This window comes from Silene latifolia, chromosome 1, assembly GCF_048544455.1.
Source record: "Silene latifolia isolate original U9 population chromosome 1, ASM4854445v1, whole genome shotgun sequence".
NCBI classification, from domain to species: Eukaryota; Viridiplantae; Streptophyta; class Magnoliopsida; order Caryophyllales; family Caryophyllaceae; genus Silene; species Silene latifolia.
Window position 1 is genome coordinate 81,589,404 of NC_133526.1, and position 6,700 is coordinate 81,596,103.

Below are 6,700 nucleotides of genomic sequence, written 5' to 3' on the forward strand. Positions count from 1 at the left end.
AAAAATCTTCAATTTCTAGTGTACCCAAATCGATTTAAAGGTGAAAGGCTTTGCCTTTATGAATTCAAAAATCGACTCAAAGGTTGAAGATTTTGTGCTTGGTTTTGATTTTGTTGAAAGAGGAGTGATTAATTTGTTGTTACAAGGATGTTTTGATTTGATTTTGGTGAATGTTGTTGAGGAATCTTGTTTTTGTGATGGAGAGGATGAGGGTTTTGGAGTTATGGGGTTTATGAGTAGTGTTTTGAATGAGGAAATGAAGAAATGAATGTGGGAGGGGGTTTATAATGAACCCGAAAAATTTGAAATGCAGGGGGAAGACGGGCGGCTTTCCTTCGGGACGCCGGATTCTGCCTGTTCTGGGTTTCAGAATTCTCGCCTAAAGACGAGCGGATTTGAACAAAGACGTGCGGATTTGAAAGTGCGGGACGGGCGTCTTTCAGAGAAGACGGGCGGATTTCTTTCCAGGGATTTTTCTTGTTTTCCTCAGCCAAAAAGATGGGCGGCTTTCTGAAGACGGGCGGATTCTATTGCAGGACGCCCGGATTCGCTAACAGTTAGAAATTTCAAAAATTCAGCTCGTGAAGGACGGGCGTCTTCTTCCCAATATGCCCGGATTGCCTGAAGACGGGCGGATTCTCTTGAATCCGCTCGGATTCTACCCCTTTTACCCTGATTCAGTTCCATCTGTGTACTTTGCATATCCCTTGTCATTTTTCCATTCTTCAAAATCTCGTGTTCTTCATTGTGGGGGCACTACTAAGGCATGAATAGCCTAGGCAATTGCTATCCCCACACTAAGCTAAAGCACTACACATTAATTGAAATCATTAGTCCCTCCCTCACTTCTCTCAAACATGACAATTATCTTGATCAAAGTATAAAAATCCAAAAATAACAAAAATGCAACATAAGAATTGAAATGCGAGTTAGGGAGTTAGAACTATTTACAAATGGTGGTTTAGGGAGGACTCCACCAAACTCTCATCCTTAGAGAGATTGTCATGGGGGCATGTCCAAGGTGTTGTTGATGTTGCTCAACACCTTGAAGAAATAATCAAAAGCTTGTTCATTATCGTGATAAAGATCTTCAATAGACCTTTGCCCTTGTTGTCGGTCTTGATCGATAGCATTGCCAATGTAGGGATTAAAAATCCCTTCAAACTCGTCGTCCCAAAGACCACAAACTTCATCCACTTGATCACTAAAGATCTCTTGAGTTGATAGAGACAACTCTCCCAATTTCTTGTCTTGGCCAATAAGGCCATCATCTTCTTCTTTGCTTGACTTTGATGAGCTTTGCAAGCTCTCTTTGTTACAATTCACTTGCTCTTTGAATGGAGCATCTTCAATTTTCTTCTTCCATTGGAGTTCCGACTTCTTCCTATCATCCTTCCGGCTATAATGATCAATCATAAAACATGGTTCATGTAAACGTGGAGCTCTCATAGTCTTGTCAAGATTAAACGTTATACTCTCATCTCCCACTTCTAGAGTGAGCTCTCCATGTTTCACATCAATCACCGCACCCGCGGTGTGTAAGAAAGGTTTTCCTAGGATGATTGGAATGTTGGAGTCTTCTTCCATGTCAACAATGACAAAGTCCACCGGGATGAAAAATTTCCCAACTCTTACGGGAACATCTTCCCATATCCCTAATGGTGTCTTCGTCGATCTATCGGCCATTTGGAGTGTGATATTGGTGCATTTAAGCTCTCCCATCCCCAACCTTTTACTCACCGAGTACGGCATAACACTCACACTAGCCCCTAGATCACATAAGGCTTTGTTGATTGTGGTGTCGCCAATGGTACACTGTATTGAGAAGCTTCCCGGATCCTTGTGTTTTGGAGGTGAACTTCCTTAAAGTATTGTGCTACTCACCTTAGTGAAGGCGATATTCTCAAGCTTTCGAATCGACTTCTTCTTTGTGAGGATGTCTTTCATGTATTTTGCATAGGCCGGCACGTGATTGATTAATTCCGTGAAAGGAATTGAGACTTCCAAATTCTTCACAATTTCCATAAATTTTCCAAGTTGGTCATCAAATTTGGGTTTGGCTTGACGACTTGGAAAAGGAAGTCTAATCACAATGGGCTCCTTCTCCTTGACCTTGTCTTCATTTTTCTTTGAAATCTCTTCTTTTGATGGTTCTCCATCCTTGGAGTTTTGCACAATTTCTTCCTTGTCACTAGCTTCCACAACTTCATCCTCAACTTGCTTTTTCGGTGCTTCATACCTTGTACCACTTCTCAAGTGAATGGCACTAACCGTTTCATGTCTTGGGGGATTACTTTGAGGTGGTAATTGCCCCTTTTGTCTTTGTGAGCTTGAAGATGCTAGTTGAGTCAATTGGGTTTCCAACATTTTGGTGTGAGCTAGGATGTTGTTGATGGTGATTTCCTTTGCTTGACTATCTTTTTGCATTTGAGTGAAAAACTCTTGTTGATTCTTTTGCATTTGGAGGACCGCTTTTTGAACATCAAAACCTTGGTCATTTTGTTGATTGTATGGATTTTGATTTTAGTAACCTTGGTTTTGGTTGTAAAAGGGTCTTTGATTTTGGTTTCTCATGGGAGGTGGGGTGTATGTTATTTGAGGGTTTTGAACATTTTGGCTTTTGTATGAGAGATTTGGATGGAATTTGGTGTTTTCATTGTAATAGTTAGAATAAGGGGTACCACTCTTGTAGGCTTGGAAAGCATTCACTTGTTCATTTGTTCCCCTACATTCACTTTGGTCATGTCCCAAAGTTCCACAATTCTCACATATCCCACTTGGGATTGATGAAGATGCCGTCATGGCATTAACATGATGCTTTGGTGATTTTGAGGCTTCTTCAAGTCTAGCCATAGCTTTTTCAAACTTCAAATTGATTGTGTCAATGTGAGCACTAAGTTGAGCACCCAATTGAGTAATGGAGTCTACTTCATGCTTTCCTCCTCTAGTAGCCTTGCGAGGTCTACTATATTGTGAGTTATGGACCGTTATTTCCTCAATCTTGTTCCAAGTTTGATTGTCATCAACTTCGGTGAACATTCCATTTGATCCCATGTTGAGAATGTTCCTTGAATCTTCATATAAACCGTTCCAAAATTGTTGTACCAAGAACCACTCACTAAGTCCATGGTGAGGACATGAGCGACAAATTCCCTTGAACCGCTCCCAAGCTTCATACAAAGATTCTTCATCCCTTTGCTTAAAGCCCGTAATTTGAGCTCTTAGCATGTTAGTCTTTTCCGGTGGATAGAACTTTTTGTAGAAAGCTAGAGCCAACTTCTTCCAAGAATCAATTCCGAGAGTAGCCTTATCAAGGCCTTTCAACCATTGTTTCGCGGTGCCAATTAGAGAAAAAGGGAATAAGACCCATCGAATTTGGTCTTGAGTTACACCGGTTTGAGAAATCGCTTCACAATAGTCACAAAAGGTCTCCATATGAGAATGAGGGTCTTCACTAGGCATCCCCCCAAATTGGCTCCTTTCGACTAATTGGATAAATGCGGATTTAGCAATGAAATTTCCGGTCAAATGTTGTGGTGTGGGAGTACCATTGGGTAGGTTCTCCTCGGTAGGTACGGAATGTGAAGAAAAGTTAGGCTTTGTGGGTTGATTTTGTGTTGTATTTTGTGTTGGGTTCTCCTCACCTTCTCTTGCAAAAGGGTTGATGAACTCAATAGTTGGTTGAATATCTACAACCTCACCAATACCTCTCAAATTTCTCCTAGCAAGTCTTCTATTGGTTGTTAAAGTTATTTCAATTTCACGATCAAAAGGTAACAAATCACCTTGTGACCTTCTAGACATGCAAAATATCAAACAACTCGAAAACAATTAGAACAAACCTTGAGGAGTTTTACTTCCCCAAGGCAAGGAAAGACACAACTAATAACAATATAAGGAAATCTAAATCAAGTTAACACCGTCCCCGGCAACGGTGCCATTTTTGGTCGGGTCGGATTTCGATGCTATATTCTATTTTTCGGAACAATTGTCGTTGGGAGCACCTAGACCAAAACACAATTTGTAACTTCACAAACAACTCTACAATTAGTAAAGAGGCAAGTAAAGGTCGGATCCCAAGGGACGGGAATTGAGATGAGATTTCTATTGCAACTAGTGGTGTCTTAGAGGTGTCACAATTTGGGTTGATGTAGAAGGTCACTAAACTAAATAGCAATGAAAATAAACAAGCAAGATGAATTAAAAGGGTTGTAAACAATTGATAAAAAGCAGTAGGGTGTCATGGGTCATAGGGGAATCATGGGAATTGATCATACAAACATGTTCTCAAATTATAAGCAAGCAATTATTGTTGTGATTGATTGAGTTGGCTTATATCTTACAATCCTAGGAAATTTTGGGTCCCGGAGCCGAATCGATTAGATTGTACAACACCTACAAGTCGACTTAATCTTCCCTACTCAACAACATGCATGGTCTAATGAGACTCGAGTTGGTTTATGTCTTACAAGTCTCATTGAAAAGATAGGTGATGGGTAAAAAATGCAAGGATTCATAGGCTCGCATTTCATCAAACATAACATGTGCATGAGTTGAGATCAAAACAAGCAAGCAAATAAACCAGGAAAGCATATTAATTTAAGCATGAATCATTCCCCATGTTGGTTTCCCCTAATTACCCATTAACCCTAGCTAGGTGATTGCTCACTCATTATCATGTTGAACATGCTAGCAAGGTTGTCAATAATACCAACAAAGTTAAACATGATGAATAAATGAAAGTAATTAACAATAATTAAAAAGGGATTAAGAGAATTATACCTACTAATGATTCCAATAATAAAGCAAGAATAAAAGAAGTACTTGATGCTTGATTGAGAGGTTGTCAATCTCCCAATAATAACCCAAATAATCTTCAATTACCCAAAATAAAGGATGAACAAAAGAGAGATTAAGGAAATAAAACTTGTATTAAAACTTGATTAATTGTTGATTACAAAACTAAAGATAGATTTGATTGATATTAACTACACTAAAGATTGCTAAGAAGAACATGCTCTTCCAATTAGACTAATGGGGTATTTATAGTGGAAATTAGGTGGATGCATTAGGGTTAACTAAGGCTAAATTAGTAATTACACTTTTTAGATTTGAGAAAGGAAACGCCGGTATTTTTCGAAGGATGGGCATCTCTCATTAAGGCTTGAAGAACGAAATCTGCGCTGCCTTGGAATCCGTGCGTCTTAGGCACGGGACGTGCGGATTCAGGTGTCTCTGCCCGGGCGTCTTTGGCAGAAGACGCGCGTCTTCTGGTAGCTGTTGCCCGGGCGTCTTTGGCAGAAGACGCACGGATTGTAAGGTGGAGGACGAGCGTCTTCAGCACAATCCGCACGGATTGTTGCTCAGCTTTGTTTCTTCTTCTTTTCTTCCCTTTTCTTCATAAAATCCTTGGGGATTTCCTTGGGGATGCAAGGATCTTTCCTCATCATTGCCCAACTACTATAATATGTACAAAGGCCTTCTAATCTCGTCTCTTCTTGATGCTTGGTCATTGAATTCAATCAATTTAGTCTCGTTTTGCCATGAAAATGCAAGGTTTGCACTCCTTTCCTACCAAGGACACAAAACCTCAAAGAATATGCAAAACAAAGAACTAAAGACAATAAATGACCCAAATATGCACTAAAAAGCATGGGAACAAGGCTAATTTGGGGCTAAATATGCTCTAATTATGGTCACATCATTGGTCCCTTATGCTTCCGTTGTTGGATCAATCATGTACGCCATGATATGCACACGTCCTAATATCTCGTATGCCTTGAGCATGACATGTAGATATCAAGGAAATCCAGGTGAGAGTCACTGGATAGCCGTCAAGAACATCCTTAAGTACTTGAGAAGAACTAAGGATTCTATCTTAGTGTTTGGAGGAGACACCGAGCTCCGTGTTAATGGTTACACGGACTCAAGTTTCCAAACGGATAGAGATGACATGAAATCACAAGCTGGTTTCGTTTTCATGCTCAATGGTGGTGTCTTTGTTAGGCTGGAGAAGCTTCAAGGAAGCTTTGATCGCGGATTCAACAACGGAGGCTCGAGTACATTGCGACATCGGAGCTGCCAAGGAAGTCGTATGGATCAGGCAATTCATGGAAGGTCTAAGAGTAGTACCTACCGCCAATGATCCCATCACTCTCTATTGTGATAATAGTGGGACGATCTTCCAAGCTAAAGAGCCAAAGTCTAGTAATAGATCTAGACATGTACTTAGAAAATATCATGTAATTAGAGATTTCATTGAAAGAAAGAAAATTGCGATATGTAAGGTTGGGACGGATGATAACATTGCTGATCCGCTCACCAAGCCTTTATCGCAGGCTAAGCATGATGGACATGTTGCGTCCATGGGACTTAAACGCATGCCAGTTTTATGTTAGATTTTGATATGAAATAAAAGAGTTGTTTTATTTGATCATATGCATAATCACATTTGTCTTTTATTTTTCCATTACTTTGTCATATTCAAATGGTTTGTAGAGACAAGATTGAACCCCATTAAAGTGAACTAAATTGACATAGTAATCGCCCATAGTCATTTGTATGAGGTGACGTCTCGAAATGACTAGAGTGTGATGTGATTGATGGCAAGTTCAAGTGCCATAGAGTCATATGAGAATGACTTGTCGATCACATAGGCAGACTGTTAGGAACAATTTGTCGGGCTAATGACCGCTTATAG

General features: G+C 40.0%; 1 non-coding gene across 1 annotated transcript; it reads left to right on the forward strand.

Annotated features, from left to right (window-relative positions):
• The first annotated feature begins 3,121 nt into the window (after positions 1 to 3,121).
• LOC141617996 (small nucleolar RNA R71) lies at positions 3,122 to 3,228 on the forward strand. Its single transcript, XR_012531271.1, has one exon. It is a non-coding gene; the product is annotated as a small nucleolar RNA R71 (small nucleolar RNA).
• The last annotated feature ends 3,472 nt before the right edge of the window (positions 3,229 to 6,700 follow it).